This window comes from Bos indicus, chromosome 6 (assembly GCF_029378745.1).
Source record: "Bos indicus isolate NIAB-ARS_2022 breed Sahiwal x Tharparkar chromosome 6, NIAB-ARS_B.indTharparkar_mat_pri_1.0, whole genome shotgun sequence".
Taxonomy (NCBI): Eukaryota; Metazoa; Chordata; class Mammalia; order Artiodactyla; family Bovidae; genus Bos; species Bos indicus.
In genome coordinates, this window is record NC_091765.1 from 78,753,154 (window position 1) to 78,777,439 (window position 24,286).

Here is a 24,286-nt window from a genome sequence, read left to right on the forward strand (position 1 = left end):
TTTCATTATAGGGGATTGGAATGCAAAAGTAGGAAGTCAAGAGTTACCTGAAGTAATAGGCAAATTTAGCCTTTGAATACAAAATAACAGAGTTTTGCCAAGAGAACACACTAGTCATTGCAAATATCCTCTTCCAATAACACAAAAGAAGGCTCTACAAATGGACATCACCAGATATCAATACTAAAATCAGATTGATTCTATTCTTTGCAGAAAAAGATGGAGAAGCACTATATAGTCAGCAAAAAACAAGACTGGGGGCTCATTGTGGCTCAGATGATGAATGCCTTATTACCAAATTCAGACTTAAGATGAAGAAAGTAGGGAAAACCACTAGGCCATTCAGGTATGACCTAAATCAAATCTCTTACAAATACACAGTGGAAGTGACAAATAGATTCAAGGGAATAGATCTGATACAGTGCCTGAAGTACTTTGGTTGGAGGTTCCTGACATTGTACAGGAGGCAGTGATCAAGACCATCCTCAAGGAAAAGAAATGCAAAGAGGTAAAATGATGGTCTGAGGAGGCTTTACAAATAGCTGAGAAAAGAAAAGACGTGAAAGGCAAAAGAGAAAAGGAAATATATTCCCATTTGAATGCAAAATTCCAAAAAATAGCAGGGAGAGACAAGAAAGCCTCCCTCAGTGATTAGTGCAAAGAAATAGAGGAAAATAATAGAATGGGATAGACTAGAGATCTCTTCAAGAAAATTAGAGATACCAAGGGAACACTTCATGCAAAGATGGGCACAATAAAGGACAGAAATGGTATGATATTAAGAAGAGGTGGCAAGAAAGCACAGATGAACTATACACGAAGGATCTCCATAATCCACATAACCACAATGGTGTGATCACTCACCTAGAGCCAGACTAGAATGTGAATGTGAAGTCAAATGGTCATTAGGAAGCATCATTACAAACAAAGTTAGTGGAGGTGATGGAATTCCTGCTGAGTTATTTCAAATCCTAAAAGATGATGCTGTGAAAGTGCTGCACTCAATATGCCAGAAAATTAAAAAAACTCAGCAGTGGCCACAGGACTGGAAAAGGTCAGTTTTCATTCCAATCCCTAAGAAAGGTAATGCCAAAGAATGTTAAAACTACCACACAATTGCACTCATCTCACATGCTAGTAAAGTAATGCTCAAAATTCTCCAAGCCAGGCCTAGACACTACGTGAACCGTGAACTTCCAGATGTACAAGTGGGATTCAGAAAAGGCAGAAGAACCAGAGATCAAATTGCCAACATCCATTGCCTCCAATTAAAATAAATAAATTTTAAAAAAAGCAAGAGAGTTCCAGAAAAACATCTACTTCTGCTTTATTGACTATGTCAAAGCCTTTGACTGTGTAAATCACAACAAACTGTGGAAAATTCATCAAGAAATGGGAATATCAGACCACCTGACCTATCTCCTGAGAAATCTGTATGCAGGTCAAGAAGCAATAGTTAGAACTGGACATGGAACAACAGACTGGTTCCAAATTGAAATAGGAGTACGTCAAGCCTGTATATTGTCACCCTGCTTGTTTAACTTATAGCAGAGTACATCATGAGAAACGCTGGGCTGGAAGAAGCACAAGCTGGAATCAAGATTACTGGGAGAAATATCAATAACCTCAGATATGCAGATGACACCACCATTAAGACAGAAAGTGAAGAAGAACTAAAGAGCCTCTTGAAGAAAGTGAAAGAGGAGAGTGAAAAATTGGCTTAAAACTCAACATTCATAAAACTAAGATCATGGCATCTGGTCCCATTACTTTTGACAAATAGTTGGGGAAATAATGGAAACAGTGACAGACTTTGTTTTTGGGGGCCCAAAATGACTGAAAATGGTGACTGCAGCTATGAAATTCAAAGATGCTTGTTCCTTGGAAGAAAAGTTATGAGCAACCTAGACAACATATTAAAAAGCACAGACTTTGCTTTGTCAACAAAGGTCCATCTAGTCAAAGCTATGGTTTTTCCAGTGGTCATGTATGGATGTGAGAGTTGGACTGTAAAGAAAGCTGAGCACTGAAGACTTGATGCTTTTGAACTGTGGAATTGGAGAAAACTCTTGAGAGTCCCTTGGACTACAGGGAGATCCAACCAGTCCATCCTAAAGGAAATTGGTCCTGAATATTCAGCTTGTGATTCTTCTAGCCTGGTATTTTGTACAATGTTTTCCCATATAAGTTAAATAGGCAGGGTGATAACATACTTGCTGTCATACTCCTTTCTAATTTTGAACTAATCACTTGCTCCATGTACAGTTCTAACTGTTGCCTCTTGACCCACATACAGGTTCTCAGGAGACAGGTAAGGTGGTCTAATATTCCCCTCTCTTCAAGAATTTTCCACAGTTTGTTGTGATCCACACAGTCAAAGGGTTCAGCATGATCAAAGCAGCAAATATTTTGCTGAAATTCCCTTGCTTTCTCTGTGATACAACAAATGTTGGCAATTTTATCTGGGTCCTCTGCCATTTCTAAATGCAGCTTATACATGTGGAAGTCCTCAGTTCACGTACTGTTGAAGTTTAGCTTGATGGATTTTTGAGCATATCCTTGCTGGCATGTAAAATGAGTGCAACTGTGTGGTAGTTTGAACATTGTTTGAGTTGCCCTACTTTGGGATTCCAGTGAAAGCTGACCCATTCTAGTCCAGTGGCCACTGCTGAGTTTTCCAAATTTGCTGACAGCGAGTGTAGCACTTTCACATCTTTTAGGATTTGAAATAGCTCAGCTGGAATTCTGTCCACTTGCTTTCTTCATAGTAATCCTTTGTAAGGCCCACTTGACTTTACATTCCAGGATGTCTGACTTTAGGTTAATGATCTTACCACTGTGGTTATCCAGATCATTAGGTCCTTGTTTTGTATGGTGCTGTGTATTCTTGCACCTCTTCTTTTTTCTTTAACTATTTATTTGGTTGCATCAGTTCTTGGTTGTCACATGTGGGATCTTTGTTGGGGTGGGCAGGCTCAGTAGTTGGGGCCTGGGGGGCTTAGTTGCCTTATAGTGTGTGGGATCTTAGTTCCCCAAGTATGGATTGAGCCTGCTTCCCAATGCATTGGAAGGCAGATTCTTAACCACTGGACTGGCTGGAAAGTTCTCTTGCCACCTCTTCTTAATCTCTCCTACTTCTGTTAGGGGCTTACATTTTCTGTCCTTTATCTTAGTTTTGTGTCTTTTTGCCTTTTCATACTGTTTGTGGAGTTCTTATGGCAAGAGTACTGGAGTAAGTTACCATTTCCTCTTCCAGTGGACCAGGATTTGTCACAACCCTTTACTATGATCTCTCTCCATCTTGGGTGACCCTGCATGGCATGGTTCTAGTTTCATTGAGTTATGCAAGCCATTTTGCTATGACAAGACTGTGATCCAAGAAGGGATATTAACCTTTACAATATTTTCAATTCTTTTGGTTTTCTTCAATATGAGATTATACTCCCAATTAAATGTTACTAATTTTTCTCCCTTCTCCCTTACTTGGTATCACCAAGAGCTAAAACCTGACTAACCAGACTCTTACATGGACTCTAGGTATCCATGTAGCAAATCTCTTCCCCCACCATCTTAGAAACACCATAAAATAAATTCTGAGGACTTGATAACCTTGAAGGACTCATAACCACAGTATACTATGTGTAGAATAAATTTCTTCCTGCACTATCTGCTGATTGGTCATCAAGAAGTCTGATAAAGTCCTCAAGTCTTGCAAGCTCTTAAAGGAGAGATACCTGAACACTGACATCTTATTTAGTTCAGTTCAGTTGTTCAGACGTGTCCAACTCTTTGCAATCCCATGGACTACAGCATGCCAGGATTCCTTATCCATCACCAACATCAGGACCTTACTCAAACTCATGCATCAAGTCGGTGATGCCATCCAACCATCTCATCCTCTGTCGTCCCCTTCTCCTCCTGCCCTCAATCTTTCCCAGCATCAGGGTTTTTTCCAATTAGTCAGTTCTTTGCATCAGGTGGCCAAAGTATTGGAGTTTCAATCACATAATTAAAAGACACTTGCTCCTTATAAGGAAACCTGTGACAAACCTAGACAGTATATTAAAAATCAGAGATATCATTTTGTTCACGAAGGTCCATATAGTCAAACCATGGTTTTTCCAGTAGTCATGTGCAGCTATGAGAGTTAGACCATAAAAAATGCTGAGCACTGGAGAATTGATGCTTTTGAATTGTGGTATTGGAGAAGATTCTTGAGAGTCCCTTAGACTGCAAGGAGATCAAACAAGTGAATCCTAAAAGAAATCAACACTGAATATTCATTGTATGGACTGATGCTGAAGCTAGAACTCCAATATTTTGGCTACATGTTGTGAAGAGCAGATTCATTGTAAAAGACCCTGATGCTGGGAAAGATTAAAAGCAAAATGAAAAGGGGGTAGTAGGGAATGAGCTGGTTATATAGCATCATTGACTTAATGGACGTTAGTTTGAGCAAACTCTGGAAGATAGTGGAGGACAGAGGAGCCTCATGTGCTGCAATCCACGGAGTCGCAAAGAGTTGGATATAACTTAGCGACTGGACAAATGTTGACAATGCATGCCACATGAAAGGATCCTTTCCAATAAGATGTTGGTAACATAATTGATTTTTCATATATATTTGTTACTTACAACTTGCCAAGTGTTGCAAAATAGCTCAAAAAATAATTAAAAGGGCCAGAGTACGATAACCTGCTTGGGTGTGCTACAGTTGTTCAGCACACAATTTCTTTCTACAGTTGTCTTTCTTTTGATCAAAGATAATGTCAAATAAAGGGTCAGTTCAGTTCAGTCAATCAGGCATGTCTGACTCTTTGCAACCCCATGGACTGCAGCACCTCAGACTTCCTTGTCCATCGCCAAAGTCCAGAGCTTGCTCAAACTCATGTCCATCGAGTTGGTGATGCCACCCTAACATCTCATCCTCTGTCATCCCCTTCTCCTCCTGCCTTCAATCTTTCCCAGCATCAGGGTTTTTCTAATGACTCAGTCCTTCATATCAGATGACCAAAGTAATGGAGCTTCAGCTTCAGCATCAGTCCTTTAAATGAACATTCAAGGTTGATTTCTTTTAGGGTTGATTAGTTTGATCTCCTTGCAGTTCAAGGGACTCTCAAGAGTCTTTTCCAACACCACAGTTCAAAAGATCAGTTCTTTGGTGCTCAGCTTTCCAACTTTCACATCTATAGGTGTCTATTGGAAAAACAATAGGTTTGACTAGACGGACCTTTGTTGGCAAAGTAATGCCTCTGCTTTTTAATATGCTGTCTAGGTGGTCATACCTTTTCTTCCAAGAAGGAAGCATCTTTGAATTTCATGGTTGCAGTCACCATCTGCAATGATTTAGGAGCCCTACAAAATAAAGTCTATCACTGTTGCCATTGTTTTCCCATTTATTTGCCAAAAGGAATTGGACTGGATGCCATGATCTTAGTTTTCTGAATGTTGAGCTTTAAGCCAACTTTTTCATTCTCCTCTTTCACTTTCATCAAGAGGCTCTTTGGTTCTTCTTCACTTTCTGCCATGAGAATGGTGTCATCTGCATATCTGAGATTATTGATATTTCTCCCAGCAATATTGATTCCACCTTGTGCTTCATCCAGCCCAGCATTTCTTATGATGTACTCTGTATATATGTTAAATAAACATGGTGACAACATACAGCCTTGACGAACTCCTTTCCCAATTTGAAACTAGTCTGTTGTTCCGTGTCCAGTTCTAACTGTTGCTTCTTGACCTGCATACAGATTTCTCAGGAGAACAGGTCAGGTGGTCTTGTATTCTCATCTTTTAAAGAATTTTCCACAGTTTGTTGTGATCCACATAGTCAAAGGCTTTGACATAGTCAATAAGGCAGAAATAGATGTTTTTCTGGAACTCTCTTGCTTTTCCGATGATCCAATGGGTGTTGGCAATTACATCTCTGGTTTTCTGCCTTTTCTGAATCCAGATTGAACATCTGGAAGTTCATGGTTCACGTACTGTTGAAGTCTGGCTTGCAAAATTTTGAGCATTACTTTGCTAGAGAGTGAGATGAGTACAGTTATGCAATAGTTTGAACATTCTTTGGCATTGGCTTTCTTTGAGATTGGAATGAAAATAAACGTTATTCTAGACCAGAAGTTGAGGCTTCTCTCATTAGATTTGGCTTCATTATTTCATAGATATTGTTTGAATGGTGATTTATGCTTATAGATCTTCTAAAATTTACTTTGCTGGAACTTTTCATAAGGAATCTCAGGTATAGTTTCAAAAAACTCTTAAGTCTGGGCAGCCCACCCAAGAATTCATCATTATAATTTACCTACAGTAGTTATAAATTTGGGTGAATTTCTCTCTTCTAGAGATTCTTAAAATACCCTAAGTTCCCTGTGCCTGCAAAGAAATGCTCATCCTTACCAATTGTAAACCTGAGCTAGGTACTTCACTGGATTTCCTACTTAGGGCTTTGTGAGTTTGGGCTTCATAAGGTTAACTTGAACTCATTCAGTTCAGTTCAGTTCAGTTCAGTTCAGTCACTCAGTCGTGTCTGACTCTTCGTGTAGTGTCTTTTTAAGTGTTCACTCACTTGTTTGTGTCTGACCCTTTTATGACTCCATGGACTATAGCCCACTAGACTCCTATATCCATGACATTTTCCAAGCAAGAATACTGGAGTGGGTTGCCATTTCCCACTCCAGGGGATCTTCCCAATGTAGGGATTGAACTCCTGCCTCCTGAGTCTCCTGCACTGTCAGATGAATTCATTACTACTAGTGCCACCTGGGGAGCCCTTTAATAGTGTCTAATCATATATGATTTAAAACATCATTCCAAAATACACTTCAGTGTTGTTGTTGTTGTTTTAATTACCAGTATTTTCAATTATGTTCTGCTAACAAAAGAAGACAGATACTTACTAAACCTAAACCAAGTTTATGTTGCCATAAAATAAGAATATTCAGTCAATAAGAGTTTCCAAAATATGATGGGATCTGGATTAATATATTTCTGTTTGTAAGAATATAGTCTACTAAATTGTTAGAAGTTATAGAGAGAATAATAAAAAACAAACAAAAAAAGGGTTCCTCATATCCAGAAAATAGGTTTTTTAAGTCAGCAGTATTGGATGTGAGAGATGGACTGTGAAGAAAGCTGAGTGCCAAAGAATTGATGCTTTTGAACTGTGGTGCTGGAGAAGACTCTTGTAAGTCCCTTGGACTGCAAGGAGATCCAACCAGTCCATTCGGAAGGAGGTCAGTCCTGGCTATTCATTGGAAGGACTGATGCTCAGGCTGAAACTCCAATACTTTGGCCACCTCATCCAAAGAGTTGTTCATTGGAAAAGACCCTAATGCTGGGAGGGATTGGGGGCAGGAGAAGAAGGGGATGACAGAGGATGAGATGGCTGGATGGCATCACCAACTCGATGCACATGAGTTTGGGTGAACTCTGGTTGTTGGTGATGGACAGGGAGGCCTGGCGAGCTGCGATTCATGGGGTTGCAAAGAGTCGGACACGAATGAGCGACTGAACTGAACTGACCTGATTCATAATTCATCCTTTATGAGTTCTTTGTGACCTGTGTAATTCTGTTCTGATAGATTCTGGGTTGTCTGGTGAACCTGTTTGCTTCGGCATTAGAGTTAAGCAAACACTGACTGTCCAATGGTATGGTCTCAAATAAAGTTATTTAAGGAATACCATATGAAATGTATGCTTGAGAGTACCTGGTATAGTCATTTTCTAAGAGTCTCTGAGACAGTCCTTTTTTGTAAACAGCATTCTGTTCTGTAGCTGATTTGAAAGTGCTGTCAATGAAGTGCTAGAGTAAAACAAAAAACTATGTTGAGAAAATGCAAGACTTTAAACTAGTGATTAATTTACCATGGATAATTTTCAAACATAAAAGATCTGATGAAAGTTCATTAAAAAATAAATGCAACTGACAAGGATATTTGCTTGCTTTTGGCATACAAAACAAAAAAACCCACATGACAATAAGAGATTTTTAGCATATACATAAGATATAATAAGAACTTAGCATAAAAGTGAAAAAAAAATCTTATTTTCTTAACTATCTAAGGTCATGATAAAGTCAAATAAAGCACAGGGAACAATTGTGACATGACATAGAATTTTTACCTTCCAGGCAGATTATTCAGAAGGCCAAGATACACATTTTGCAAACTCTTGTTAAGAACAAACCAGTAATTCAAGAAAATATGTCATTTTAACAGAGAGAAAACCAGATTCTAGTTTTGTTTCAATATACTATTTAATATAAAAGCACTTTTCAAACAATTCTTATTAATAAACCCATCAAACCTTTGGTAGCTTTGAACACAACAAGTAAAATTGCCTGTCTGTAGAATTTTACAACTTACTATACCTATTTATGTTTTGTTCTACACATTCCTCTTTCTCACATGGAGCAACTAATCAACTAATCATTTTATACTGGGGTAAAACTACTTCCTTTTCCCCTAACTAAAGCACTTCCTGAATCCCCTGCACAGAAATTTGTTTTTCTCTGCCAGATTCTTCTGGTAGAGTCTCATTAACATATACTGGACATAAGTATGTTAACTTACATTTCACAGAGTAAAATATAGAGTAGATAATTGTGACCTGTTTGTCATAGACCTCAGAGATCAAAGCTATCAACATATTTTTCCTTGCAACCTGGCAAATGTGCAAATATGGCTAACATGACACTTTAAAAAAATGTATCTATGATTTGAACATAATAGAGATGGGAAAGAAGAAGAATCTTTTTAGTTTCATTGCTAGATATATGACAATATTCATATTTTATTAAAAGATAACACAGTTTCAAAATGTAGTTTCGAGTCTGTTTGGTAGAAGTATGTTCTGAAGAGATAGCTGTGATATCAGAAAACCTTCTGAAGTAGTTACATAGATTAAAGGGTGAGACTGTGTCAGAATGTAGATTGATATGATACATTCCTTCCTTCTTGGAAAAAGGCTTGCTGTGAAAAAAAAAATGTGCCTACTGATATAGCAACAATTATTCATTACAAAGCTAACACATTAAAGTTATGATTATTACTATGTAATAATATGGAAGTTGATCCTAAACAACTATTAATACATGCTAGGAATCAAACATTCTGTTCAAAATGTTTTAATTAATAAACATTTAGTATTTCTACAAAGTAAAAAATCAGGTTGGCCTTAATTTTTTAAAGCTATAAATTGGACTGCTAGTTTTCATAATGTGTATACTGAGCATTTGTAATGTGTCTAATTTTTGTATGGAAATGATGTAATACAACATGACTTTCTAAAGCAGATAAGATCAAGAATAAAAACAAAAGTTAGATGTTTAGAAGAACCATTTCACTAGATTCTGTAACATGCTTCTTAATTTAAGAATAATTATCACTTAGGTACTGCACTAAGTCACTTTGGTCATGTCCGACTGTGTGACCCTATGGACTGTAGCCCACCAGGCTCCACTGTCCATGGGGTTTTCCAGGAAAGAACTAATGGAGTGGCTTGCCATTTCTTCCTGCAGGGAATCTTCCCTACCAAGGGATGGGACTGAGTCTCTTAGGACTCCTGCATTAGCAGGCAGGTTCTTTACCACTAATGCCACCTGGGAATAATTATCAGGTATTACATATCTGTATAGGAGGCAGGGTTCAAAACCATCGGTTAGAAAAAGACATGCAAAAAGACAAAATAGTTGTCTGAGGCAGGCTTACAAATAGCTGAGTAAAGAAGAGAAGTGAAAGGCAAAAGAGAAAAGGAAAGATGTATCCAACTGAATGCAAAGTTCCAAAGAATAGCAAGGAAAGATATGAAAGCCTTCCTAAGTAATTAATGCAAAGAAATAGAGGGAAACAGTAAGATAGGAAAGACTAGAGATTGATTGAAGAAAATCAGAGATACCAAGGGAAAATTTCAGGCAAAGATGGGGACAATAAAGGAAAGAAACAGTATGGACCTAACAGAAGCAGAAGATACTAAGAAGAGGTGGCAAAAGTACACGGAAAAACTATGCAAAAAAGTCTTCATGAGCCAGATAACCACGATGGTGTGATCAGTCACCTTGAGCCAGACATCCTGGAGTGCAAGTCAAGTGGGCCTTAGGAAGCATCACCACGAACAAATCTAGTAAGGTGATGGAATTCCAGCTGAGCAATTTCAAATCCTAAAAGATGATGCTATGAAAGTGCTGCACTCAATATGCCAGCAAATTTGGAAAACTCAGCAGTGGCCACAGGATTCAATGAAAATTCAATTTTCATTCCAATCCCAAAGAAGGGCAATGTTAAAGAATGTTCAAATTACTGCACAATTGCATACATCTCACATGCTAGCAAAGTAATGCTCAAAATTCTCCAACCCAGGTTTCAACGGTACATGAACTAAGAACTTCCAGATGTTCAAGCTGGATTTAAAAAAGGCAGAAGAACCAGAGATCAAATTGCCAAAATATGTTGAATCATCAAAAAAGCAAGATAATTCCAGAAAGACATCTACTTCTGCTTCATTGACTATGCTAAAGCCTTTGACTGTGTGAATCAAACAAATTTTGGAAAACACTTAAAGAGTTGGGAATACCAGACCACCTTACCTGTCTCCAGAGAAATCTGTATGCAGGTCAAGAAACAACAGTTAGAAATGGAAATAGAACAACAGACTGGTTCCAAATTGGGAAAGGGGTGTGTCAAGACTGTTTATGTCACTGTGCTTATTTAATTTATATGCAGAGTACATGTTGTGAAATGCTGGACTGGCTGAAGCCCAAGCTGGAATCAAGATTGCTGGGAGAAATATCAATAACCTCAGATATGCAGATGATACCACCCTTATGCCAGAAAGCATAGAGGAACTAAAGAGCCTCTTGATGAAAGGGAAAGGAGAGGGTGAAAAAGCTGGTTTAAAACTCAACTTTCAAAAAAATAAGATCATGACATCTGGTCACATCACTTCATGGCAAATAGGGAAACAGTGGAAACAGTGAGAGGCTTTCTTTGTTTGGGATCAAAAATCACTGCAAGTGGTGACTGTAACCATGAAATTAAAAGACACTTGCTCCTTGGAGGAAAACATATGACCAAACTAGAGAGTATATTAAAAAGAAGAGACATTACTTTGCCAACAAGGTCCATCTAGTCAAAGTTATTTTTTCCAGTAGTCATGTATAGATGTGAGAATTGGATCATAAGGAAAGCTGAGCACTGAAGAATTGACCTTTTGAGCTGTGGTGTTGGAGAAGACTCTTGAGAGTCCCTTGGACTGAAAGGAGATTAAACCAGTCATCCTAAAAGAAATCAACCTTGAATGTTCATTGGAAGGACTGACACTGAAGCTGAAGCTCCATTTCTTTGGCCACCTGATGTGAGGAACTGACTCAATGGAAAAGACCCTGATGCTGGGAAAGATTGAAGGCAGGAGGAGAAAGGGATGACAGAGGATGAGATGGTTGGATGACCTCACCAACTCGATGGACATGAGTGTCAGTAAACTCAGGGAGTTGGTGATGGACAGGGAAGCCTGGCATGCTAAGTCCATGGGGTTGCAAAGAGTTGGACAGGACTGATTGACTGAACTGAACTGATTACATTTATGAGAAATGTTATCACTGAAAATAAAAATAAATGTTTTTTAGTATTTTGTATGTTATTTTAATTTTTAAAAATTTATTTATTTATTTTAATTGGAGGCTATTTACTTTACAATATTGTGGTGGTTTTTGCCATACATTGAGATGAATCATCCACAGGTGTGGAAACCAAGAATTTTATAAAAAATTGTCATTTGAGATTTTCAAGAAAGTAAGTTTCACATATGAGAAATCTATGAATATAAAATTGCTTACTTTAATTATGAAATAATTTAAGTTTAATCCAAATTTTATAAAATAAGTCATAGAAATTGCTACTGATAAGCAATTAGAACTGAATTTTGAAAAGTAGCACAGTTTAGTTCAGTTCAGTTGCTCAGTCGTTTTTGACTCTTTGAAAAATCCATGGACTGCAGCAGGCCAGGCCTCCCTGTGTTCATCACCAACACCCAGGGCTTACTCAAACTCATGTCCATTGAGTCTGTGACTCCATCCAAACATCTCATCCCCTGTCGTCCCCTTCTCCTCCTGCCTTCAGTCTTTTAGAGCATCAGGGTCTTTTCAAATGGGTAAGCTCTTCTCATTAGGTGGCCAAAGTATTGGAATTTCATCTTCAGCATCAGTACTTCCAATGAACTCTTAGGACTGATCTCTTTTAGGATGGACTGGTTGGATCTCCTTGCAGTCCAAGGGACTCTCAAGAGTCTTCTCCAACACTATAGCTCAAAAGCATCAATTATTCAGTGATGGACTTTGTTGGAAAAGTAATGTCTCTGCTTTTGAATATGCTATCTAGATTGGTCATAACTTTCCTTCCAAAGAGTAAGCATCTTTTAATTTCCTGGCTGCAGTCATCATCTGCAGCGATTTTGGAGCTGCCCCAAAATAAAGTCTGACACTGTTTCCACTGTTTCTCCATTTATTTGCCATGAAGTGATGGGACAAGACTGATGGTACAGTTGAAACTCCAATACTTTGGCCACCTCATGCAAAGAGTTGACTCATTGGAAAAGACTCTGATGCTGGGAGGGATTGGGGACAGGAGGAGAAGGGGATGACAGAGGATGAGATGGCTGGATGACATCACCGACTTGATGGAGATGAGTTGGGGTGAACTCCGGGAGTTGGTAATGGACAGGGAGGCTTGGCGTGCTGCAATTCATGGGGTTGCAAAGTCAGACACGACTGAGAGACTGAACTGAACTGGACTGAACTGATGGGACCTGATGCCTTGAACTTTGTTTTCTGGATGTTGAGCTTTAAGCCAATTTTTTCACTTTCATCAAGAGGTTCTTTAATTCTTCTTTGCTTTCTGCCATAAGGGTGGTGTCATCTGCATATCTGAGGTTAATGATATTTCTCCTGGCAATCTTGGTTCCAGCTTGTGCTTCTTCCAGTCCAGCATTTCTCATGATGCCCTCTGCATATAAGTTAAATAAGCAGGGTGCCAATATACAGCCTTGACGAACTCCTTTTCCTATCTGGAACCAGTCTGTTGTTTCATGTCCAGTTCTAACTATTGCTTCCTGACCTGCATACAGATTTCTCAAGAGGCAGGTCAGGTGATCTGGTATTCCCATGTTTCAGAATTTCCCACAGTTTATTGTGATCCACACAGTCAATGGCTTTCGGATAGACAATAAACAGAAACAGATGTTTTTCTGGAACTCTCTTGCTTTTTCAATGATCCAGCAGATGCTGTCAATTTGATCTCAGGTTCCTTGCCTTTTATAAAACCAGCTTGAACATCTGGAAGTTCACGGTTCATGTATTGCTGAAGCCTGGCTTGGAGAATTTTGAGCATTGTTTTACTAGCATGTGAGATCAGTGCAATTGTGTGGTAGTTTGAGCATTCTTTGGCATTAACTTTCTTTGGGATTGGAATGAAAACTGACCTTTTCCAGTCCTGTGGCCACTGCTGAGTTTTCCAAATTTGCTGGCATATTGAGTACAACACTTTTACAGCAGCATCTTTTAAGATTAGAAATAGCTCAACTGGAATTCTATCACCTCCACTAGCTGTGTTCGTGTGATACTTTCTAAGGCCCACTTGACTTCACATTCCAGGATGTTTTGCTCTAGGTGAGTGATCACACCATCATGATTATCTGGGTCGTGAAGATCTTTTTTGTACAGATCTTCTGTGTATTCTTGCCACCTCTTCTTAATATCTTCTGCTTCTGTTAGGTCCATACCATTTCTGTCCTTTATCGATCCCATCTTTGCATGAAATGTTCCTTTGGTATCTCTAATTTTCTTGAAGAGATCTCTAGTCTTTCCCATTCTGTTGTTTTCCTCTATTTCTTTGCATTGATTGCTGAGGAAGGCTTTCTTATCTCTCCTTGCTATTCTTTGGAACTCTGCATTCAGATGCTTATATCTTTCCTTTTCTCCTTTGCTTTTCACTTCTCTTCTTTTCACAGCTATTTCTAAGGCCTCCTCAGACATCCACTTTGCTTTTTTGCATTTCTTTTCCATGGGGATGGTCCTGATCCCTGTCTCCTGTACAATGCCACAAAGCTCTGTCCATAGTTCAGCATGCACTCTGTCTATCAGATCTAGTCCCTTAAAATCTATTTCTCACTTCCACTGTATAATCATAAGGGATTTGATTTAGGTCATACCTGAATGGTCTAGTGGTTTTCCCCAGTTTCTTGAATTTAAGTCTGAATTTGGCAATAGGGAGTTCATGATCTGATCCACAGAAAGTTCCTGGTCTTGTTTTTGCTGACTGTATAGAGCTTCTCCATCTTTGGCTGCAAAGAATATAATCAATCTGATTTCGGTGTTGACCATCTGGTGATGTCCATATGTAGAGTCTTCTTTTGTGTTGTTGGAAGAGTGTTTGTTATAACCAGTGCGTTCTCTGGGCAAAACTCTCTTAGCCTTTGCGCTGCTTCATTCCATACCCCAAGGCCAAATTTGCCTGTTACTCCAGGTGTTTATTGACTTCCTACTTTTGCATTCCAGTCCCCTATAATGAAAAGGACATCTTTTTTGGGTATTAGTTCTAAAAGGTCTTGTAGGTCTTCATAGAACTGTTCAACTTCAGCTTCTTCAGCATTACTGGTTGGGGCATAGGCTTGGATTACCATGATATTGAATGGTTTGCCTTGGAAACGCACAGAGATCATTCTGTCATTTTTGAGACTGCATCCAAGTACTGCATTTTGAACTCTTTTGTTGACCATGATGCCTACTCCATTTCTTCTAAGGGATTCCTGCACACAGTAGTAGATATAATGGTCATCTGAGTTAAATTTACCCATTCCAGTACATTTTAGTTTGCTGATTCCTAGAATGTCGATGTTTACTCTTGCCATCTCTTGTTTGACCATTTCCAATTTGCCTTGATTCATGGACCTGACATTCCAGGTTCCTATGCAATATTGCTCTTTACAGTATTGGACCTGCTTCTATCACCAGTCACATCCACAACTGGGTATTGTTTTTGCTTTGGCTGCATCCCTTCATTCTTTCTGGAGTTATTTCTCCAGTGATCTATAGTAGCATATTGGGCACCTATTGACCTGGGGAGTTCCCCTTTCAGTGTCCTATCATTTTGCCTTTTCATACTGTTCATAGGGTTCTTAAGGCAAGCATATTAGCTATACCATTATCAATTAGTCTCTAGTTCTCCCTGGGTTTGACTTCCCAATCTGTTATCTCTATTGCTTTGGGTATATCCTCTGATAATTTCTTTCTTTTCATTGTTAGGGTTGGAGTGACATTCTTGTGCAAATTGACACCTTACATGTTTGTAGAACTATTTCTAATTATATCTTGAATTATTCTTCTAGCTATTATTTCTTACATTCCTCAGAAGTACTTATTTTTTAAATTTCAGGTTTCCATTCTTTGTCTTTCATAGTTCCTATATTTCTTTTTTTTTAATTTAAATTTATTTATTTTATTTGGAAGCTACTTACTTTACAATATTGTATTGGTTTTGCCATACATCAACATGAAACCTTGTCTATCTCCTCTATGTTATCTACTCTAGATCTCTGAAGATTATTTTCTGCAAATAACTTTCTTCTTGTTTCAATGGATATTTTAAAACTGCATTTTCATCTTTACTTAGGACAAACAGCTAGCATTTTATTCCAAAGAATCTCAAGTGTTGGCTTTCCTTTGTGTATTACACTTTCTTCTTTGTTGCTAGTCACTCAGCCGTGTCCAACTCTTTTCTGATGCCATGGACTGTATCCTTCTAGGCTCCTCTGTCTTTGGAGATTCTCCAGGCAAGAATACTGGAGTGGGTTGCCATTTCCTCCTCCAGACATTTCTTTCTTTATATCTCCTTATACCCTATGGATGACAATGCAGAGTATTTTCTAACATGTCTTAAGGTATACTGTAGAATCTTTTCCTGATAAAGTTTTCATTTGTTTCAGGATGATGTTCTTTTTATTCTGTATTGTAACACTGTTTCTTTCTTTCTCCCCTAATCTTGCCTACTTTGAAATTATTATTTGATTAGCACTGACATACTACCCAGAAAGCATGAGTGAGATCTGCAGTTTTTATAAGTGTTCTTTGCAATCTTGGTGTACTTTCTATTGCATTGCTATGACAAGAAGGCAAATTGTATTATGCAAATTCTAGTGTAATTTCTAACAAGATTCTGATAATAGTTAGGAACTGGAAGTGAAGGATACTAGGCAACATCAAAGAACACACACACTAATGAGTACAGGTCTGCTGCCTTTTGATCAAGAAATTGACTGGATTGGAGTCACTTTCTACCTACTTCCAAGAGTAGCAAGTTCACTTTGTTTTGGAAGATAAAGAGGCAAAAATTGTTCAATTAATTGAGTTTGCCAAGGTAGCTCCATGGCTTTAGTTACTTAAAAGTTTCTCTTTATTTTTGGCAATAAGTTTAGGGACTTGGCTAAGTTAGGGACATACAATAGAAAACATTTTTCTCCTCTCCATTTATAGGCATCTAGGAGGAAGATTTTAAAAGTTGGATCAGAGACTATTACTAGTCAGACTTCATTTTAAAACTGAAAACCTTACATAAAATTTCAGACAATATCGTGCATTAAACCTGGACTGGTGACTCATTTCATATATGATATTATACATGTTTCAATGCCATTCTCCCAAATCATCCCACCCTGGGATGACCCAGAGGGATGGTATAGGGAGGAAGGAGGGAGGAGGGTTCAGGACATGTATACCTGTGGCAGATTCATTTTGATATATGGCAAAACCAATACAATATTGTAAACTTAAAAAATAAAATAAAATTTAAATTAAAAAAATTTCAGACAATGGCGTATATGCTATGGTCATCATATTGATGCTAAAGTTGGTGATTTTGATAAAGCAAATAAACAGCTGTTTGTTACTGATACAGTGTGAGGGGTATGCAGTACTTAATCATTAAACTGCATCTGTGATTTAATCAATTGTTGTCGTATATTTATTGAGTGCCTAACAGGCAGTCTGAGCTATCAGACCTCCACTGTGGCATCACACTATGAATTTCAGAGCTTTGATATTTGCCAGAGCATTCTTCAAGGGGCCCTACTTAAATTTGGCTTTCAAGCTGTTACCTAGTTAGATAAAATATAACTTTTGTCAATTTTAATCTGTGCTAGGAAAGAACATCTAAATTAAAATCAAACAGAAACGGTGTGCTCATTTCCATTTTAGTTTATCTCTCACTGTAACAAATACTTTACTCTCTAAGTTTGGAAGATACACAGCCCAACTCTGTGCTGTGATGCTTAGATTACCTTTTCTGCATTTCTAGGGACAGTCCAGTTGGGTCTGAGTTCTTTGACTTCTGTTTGGGATTTGCTGGAGATAGCAATGGGACACTGAAATATTGGTGAAAAACAGTTCTGGAAGATACTAAACATTCTAGAATCTTAATAATAAATTGCAACAATGTGGTAGATTTGGGGGCTCCCAGAATAGAATGAATCTTTCATGTGAAAGCTCTCTTGTTTTAAAGTTTGAGGTCAGTGAAGTGGGATTGGTGACTAAGAGCTGTTAATTAAATACCTTGTCCCAAACATATTAGATCTTAGTACCTACACACCCACTCCCCTCATTTCCCACCTTTTCAAACATGATTAATCTAGAGTATGGAGAGTTTAATAGCTTATCATAACTTCCAGTTGGTACAAACATATTTTGTACTCAGGGCTTCCCTGATGACTCAAGTGGTAAAGAATCTGCTTTCAATGTAGGAGATGCAGGGGACACTGCAGATGTGGGTTTGATCCTGGAGTCAGTAATATCCCCTGGAGGAGGAAATGGCAGCTAACTCCAGTACTCTTGCCTGGAGAATCCCACTGACAGAGGAGCCTGGCAGACTACAGCTCATGGGGTCACAAAGTCAGACATGATTGAACATACATGTATGCATATTTTGTACTTAGATCTTTAGGAGTAAAAACTTTGTATTCTTTCTCCTCTAGTAATTTACTTACAGTATGTAGGATACCATTTAGGTTTTGGAGTTACATAGAACAAAGGTCTATCTAGTCAAGGCTATGGTTTTTCCAGTGGTCATGTATAGATGTTAGAGTTGGACTGTGAAGAAAGCTGAGTGCCAAAGAATTGATGCTTTTGAACTGTGGTGTTGGAGAGACTCTTGAGAGTCCCTTGGACTGCAAGGAAATCCAACAAGTCCATTCTGAAGGAGATCAGCCCTGGGTGTTCTTTGGAAGGACTGATGCTGAAGCTGAAACTCCAATACTTTGGCCATCTCATGTGAAGAGTTGACTCATTAGAAAAGACTGATGCTGGGAGGGATTGGGGGCAGGAGGAGAAGGGGATGACAGAGGATGAGATGGCTGGATGGCATCACTGACTCGATGGACGTGAATCTGAGTGAACTCCGGAAGTTGGTGATGGACAGGGGAGCCTGGCGTGCTGCGACTCATGGGGTCACAAAGAGTCGGACACAACTGAGCAACTGAACTGAACTGAACTGAACTTGTTTGACTCTTCAAGGTTTAAAATCTAGTTGGGGGGTTTAGATGTATCAATTTAAACCACCAATTTGTATAAAAGTTAGAACATGAAAGGAGTCATTCCAATAGGGGGGAAAGCTTCATAGCAGAAAATATTCATGAAAAAATATTCATGATTTATAACTTTAACTTATAATATTACAATGATTTTAATTCAAAACAGAAGGATGTCATACTAACATCATCAGGGCTAAGGAAAAACAAAGTTCATCTTCTTTCATTTCTGTTTCTGCTTGAGATGGATAGTCATGCAATTGCTTTTTAAATATTTAGTTAACATGGTAAACACAGTTAAGACAATAGTGTCTCTCTGGAGTAGCCTAAAAGTGCCATGAATATGGAAGGTATTTAAACTACACTAAAAGCTCATTCAGCATCTGTGGCTTCCAGGATTTCAGGAGTGAAAAGTACTGGGTACCATCTTTACTTGGCCTTACATGAACATCAGTGGCCTAATTCTTCTACATGGTTACAAAATACTTTTGATATTCTGCACAAGAGATAATTATTATCTAGAAATATTTAAAACTTTAAGACATGTATTGCTCAAGAAAAAGAATAAGAAGGGAACTTTAAGAAAGGAGGTGAGTAATGAACTACAGGGTAAACCAGGAAATAAATGATAAATGCTTTTGGAGCAATGAATCCATCAGTGGGCTAGAACAAATCGTTTCACTTTTAGGTGTATTTGAAGATAAGCCAGGAAAGGTTGCCAGGTTGTGAACAATCAGGTTAAAATGGGAATTTTTTGTTAGGTGATTGGGAACAATAAAACATTTGAGCAATAAACTGGAGAGTTCCAGTGGTAGTACAGTGGTTAAAACTAGCTGAGGTGCATTCTATCAAACAGAGGAAAGAGAGCCTAAAGGCTGAGTTTTTTATTATACGACAAAGAGCCTCAAAATATCAGTGGCTCACAACAATGGACATTTATAGCTTCTCTTTCATAGTTTTGCAGGTCAGCTGAAGCTCTTTGCCTTCAGGTTGCCAATTGTCTAGACTTGCTATAGACTGCAGGTCGGGTTCAGGTCCCCAGGTCCCACAGTTTCTCATCCTGAGATCAGGATATACCAGGACATTTTCTTGGTAATGACACACGACCACAAGCAAAAATACCTGCTGACTCTCAAAGCCTCAGCTCAGAAATAATTATTGTCATTCTCCTCCATTTTCCACTGGCCAAAATAAGTCAATGGCTAAATTCAAGATCAATAGGGTGAAAACATTTACTTTGCACATTTTAGTAGTACCTCAATGGAACATGACAAAAGTTGTGGCACTATCATTGTGATTTAGGGGGAAGTAAAGAAAAGGGACCAAGGACTAAATCTACCACATAAAAAGTGACTCCTTGGGTACCTACTTGGCAAATCTGGACTGACGGTGACAAGAACCTTAACTGGTATTATAACAAAAAGATTTCTAATTATATGATGGGAAGAATTCAAGAGACATTTCTAATGAATGAGGCTTTCTGATCCTCCTGATATTTCCCCTCAGGAAGCCTGGGAAAAAAATTTAAATCAATACAAAGGACTCAGTGGAACACATGATATGTAATTTTTCTTAAAGATATGAAACTTGAAAGTTGTGATGATCTTGAAAAGCAAGTAGGGCCAGCTTCAAAATTCATAATCTCATCTATCATGCTGTATAACTATCAGTTAAAGTATTTCCAGAAATAAAGCACAATATGGATTGAATGTGTGGAGACTTGGTCACATCATCATTGTTTTAATTGGAAACATTGCTTCAGCCTCTCCCTGTACCTACTGGAATCTGAACAGGTCAATCTAAAGGTTTTAAGATCCAAATTCATAGATTCTCTTCAGAAATGACTGTGATTATAGATAATGCAAAGTACCTGGAGGTTACAAGAGGTTTTCCCAAGAAAATTTTAACGTGCCCTGTTTTGGCCAAATTCAACAGGATGTATTTACAATTAGACAATTTAACTAATTTGTTAACTGCATGGATTATTCTTTTCTTAGAGTTCCCTTATATTGTCAATTTTGGATATTATCAATTTTTTCATGAATCCAGGCTAATTTCTTCGTGTATATAACTGAGAAGAAAAGTAAGGACAGTGATAATACGTGGTATGAAAACTTAATGAAAAGATGAATACAAATATGAAAACAATTATTTTATTTAAATGGATGTTAGAATATGACCATGACATATATAGAAAATAAGCTGTAGACAAATTTTTAAATGTTAAAATGGATCTTTAAACTAGGAATAACATTTGATAACATTTGAAACAAAAATAGAATTGATTTGATTGAACTGAATTTTAATTATATTTAGACATAATTATTATTAGTTAAGTAAATTTATGCCAGTACTTTATCATAGAAGTTATTATGTTTATGAAGAGGAAAGAGATAATTTGGTGAAAAAAATCTGCCAATATTATCTTTTGACATCATATGGAGGGATCAGTAGGTTTCTTGAATGTGCTTGTCAGTACTTATTTTGGTGTTGTATGAATATAGTCTAGCAAAAATATTTCTGTGTATTTTTCTCCTCTCTTTTAAGTCATACTATTTTTCAATTATTAAAATAATAAAAGAAAAAGAGGAACAGCATGGCATTTTCCCACAATCACTTCTATGACCTTTTAAAATTTACCTTTTTTATCTCACATAAGGGAAGACTGCATATAAGATAAGCATAAATAAACCTGTTAAAAATGAAAAAGACTACTTCAGAATATAATAACAGAAAAAATGTTTGTTTATAAAATATTATAAAATTAAATATATTTGCCACTATTTGCGAATTGTCACTAAGCCATATTAAGAAGAGTGAAATGCAAAACTCAGTGAAATTATAACTAGAGAGCTAAATATTTTCTAGACATAGAGATCTTAACTTATGTGAAAGTAAAATTTTAACCCTTCAGGGCTGTTGAAAAGCAATAAAAATTGTTGAATGGCTTGGACTTATATTCTAAAGTCAAACCAAAGATTTGAATGCTTTCCACTGGTACAGAATTTATAGCTTAAACTTGATTTTCCTTTATCAAGAGTAATGAAATGCAAAGTGTTGAAACAGAAGAGCAGAAATTGATCAACAAAATGTCAATAAGCATTATGTTTATGCAACATGAATAGGGCCTATAAATACCTAAAACTCACCATGAATCAAAATATGAAGTTGGAGGTTAGAAACAAAGACATAAAAAGGGAATCTGCATTTAAAAAGCAGTCATATTTTTCCTTCAGTCTTTCTCAGTTTCAGTTCAGTTCAGTTGCTCAGTCGTGTCTGACTCTTTGCGACCCCATGAACCACAGCACTCCAGGCCTCCCTGTCCATCACACAACTCCTGAAGTCCCATGTCCACTGTGTTGGTGATACCATCCAACCATCTCATCCTCTGTCGTCCCCTTCTCCTCCTGCCCTCAATCTTTCCCAGCATCAGGGTCTTTTCCAATGATTCAGCTCTCCACATCAGGTGGCCAAAGTATTGGAGTTTGAGCTTCAACATCAGTCCTTCCAATGAACACCCAGGAGTGATTTCCTTTAGGATGGACTGGTTGGATCTCCTTGCAGTCCAAGTGACTCTCAAGAGTCTTCTCCAACCTCACAGTTCAAAAGCATAAATTCTTTGGTGCTCAGCTTTCTTTATAGTTCAACTCTCACATCCATATATGACTACTGGAAAAACCATAGCCTTGACTAGATGGACCTCTGTCGGCAAAGTAATGTTTCTGCTCTTTAATATGCTGTCTAGGTTGGTCAAGTAGGTTGCCAGAGAAGGCAACAGCAACCCACTCCAGTACTCTTGCCTGGAAAATCCCATGGACAGAGGAGCCTGGTAGGCTGCAGTCCATGGGATCGCTAAGAGTCCGACACGACTGAACGACTTCACTTTCATTTTTCCTTTCATGCATTGGAGAAGGAAATGGCAACCCATTCCAGTGTTCTTGCCTGGAGAATCCCAGGGACGGGGGAGCCTGGTGGGCTGCCGTCTATGGGGTCGCACAGAGTCGGACACGACTGAAGCGACTTAGCAGCAGCAGGTTGGTCATAACTTTCCTTCTAAGGTGTAAGCGTCTTTTAATTTCATGGCTGCAGTCACCATCTGCAGTGATTTTGGAGCCCAGAAAAATAAAGTTTGTCACTGTTTCCACTGTTTCCCCATCTATTTGCCATGAAGTGATGGGACCAGATGCCATGATCTTCGTTTTCTGAATGTTGAGCTTTAAGCCAACGTTTTCACTCTCCTCTTTCACTTTCATCAAGAGGCTTTTTAGTTCCTCTTCACTTTCTGGCATAAGGGTGGTGTCATCTGCATATTTGAGGTTATTGATATTTCTCCCAGCAATCTTGACTCCAGCTTGTGCTTCCTCCACCCCAGCATTTCTCATGATGTACTCTGCATATAAGTTAAATAAGCAGGGTGACAATATACAGCCTTGACATACTCCTTTTCCTATTTGGAACCAGTCTGTTGTTCCATGTCCAGTTCTAACTGTTGCTTCCTGACTTGCATACAGGTTTCTCAAGAAGCAGGTCAGGTGGTCTGGTATTCCCATCTCTTTCTGAATTTTCCACAGTTTATTGTGATCCACACAGTCAAAGGATTTGGTATAGTCAATAAAGCAGAAATGGATGTTTTTCTGGAACTCTCTTGCTTTTTTGATGATCCAACAGATGTTGGCAACTTGATCTCTGGTTCCTCTGCCTTTTCTAAAACCATCTTGAACATCTGGAAGTTCACGGTTCACATATTGCTGAAGCCTGGCTTTTGCAGTTTCAGTGGTCAACAATTGAACAAGGATAGCTACATCTCAGAATCTGCAAAGATGCCCTTCTTCAAAATTGGTCAGAGTTGAATTCTTTAAAAGAGTGCAAAAAATGTAGATGTTTTATTTTTGTAAAATGTCCTGAGACAGCAAAAGAGACACAGATGTATAGAACAGTCTTTTGGACTCTGTGGAAGAGGGAGGGAGGGGGGATGATTTGGGAGAATGGCAGTAAAACATGTATAATATCATATAAGAAATGAATCGCCAGTCCAGGTTTGATGCAGGATACAGGAAGCTTGGGGCTGGTGTACTGAGATGTCCTAAGGGGATGATATGGGGAGGAAGGTGGGAGGGGGGTTCAGGATGGGGAATACGTGTACACCCGTGGCAGATGCATGCTGATGTATTGCAAAACCAATACAATACTGTAAAGTAAAAAAAATAAATAAAATAAAAAAAAAATAAACTAACAACAGAGACTTCTGCAGTTGACATATTAGTTGAGTATAAAATTTGTTATTTTTCGGTGGGATCATAAATTGCTTATTTCAGAACATTACATTTATTCCTGTATTTTATAATTTTTATTGTAATCTTTCAGGTTTATAAGATGTAAAATTGCATTTTGTTCTTTAAACAATTTAAGGGAAATATAATGTCAGACTTCCCTGGTGGCTCAGACAGTAAAGAATCTGCCTGCAGTGCAAGAGACCTGGGTTCGATCCTTGGGTCAGGAAGATTGCCTGGAAAGGGAATGGCTCCCCACTCCTGAATTCTTGCCTACAGAATCCTATGGACAGAGGAGCCTGGTAGGCTATAATCCAAGGGGTTGCACAAGCACACAGCACATAATATAATGTCAAGGAGAAAGTAATAGTGTTTTTATTACTGCTTGAAAATGCATACATATTTTTACAAGCTTTCTAAAATGTTTGTTTCAGAATTGTTTTAAA

The 24,286-nt window shown here is 38.1% G+C and overlaps 1 long non-coding RNA gene across 1 annotated transcript in view; it reads right to left on the minus strand.

The window, feature by feature from the left end:
- The window catches only part of LOC139183542 (uncharacterized), a 28,334-nt gene extending 10,911 nt beyond the window's left edge, over positions 1-17,423 (minus strand). Inside the window, exon 1 of the long non-coding RNA XR_011567039.1 lies at positions 17,329-17,423. This is a non-coding gene — a long non-coding RNA (uncharacterized lncRNA). The remainder of the gene's footprint in view (positions 1-17,328) is intronic.
- Between the last annotated feature and the right edge of the window lie 6,863 nt (positions 17,424-24,286).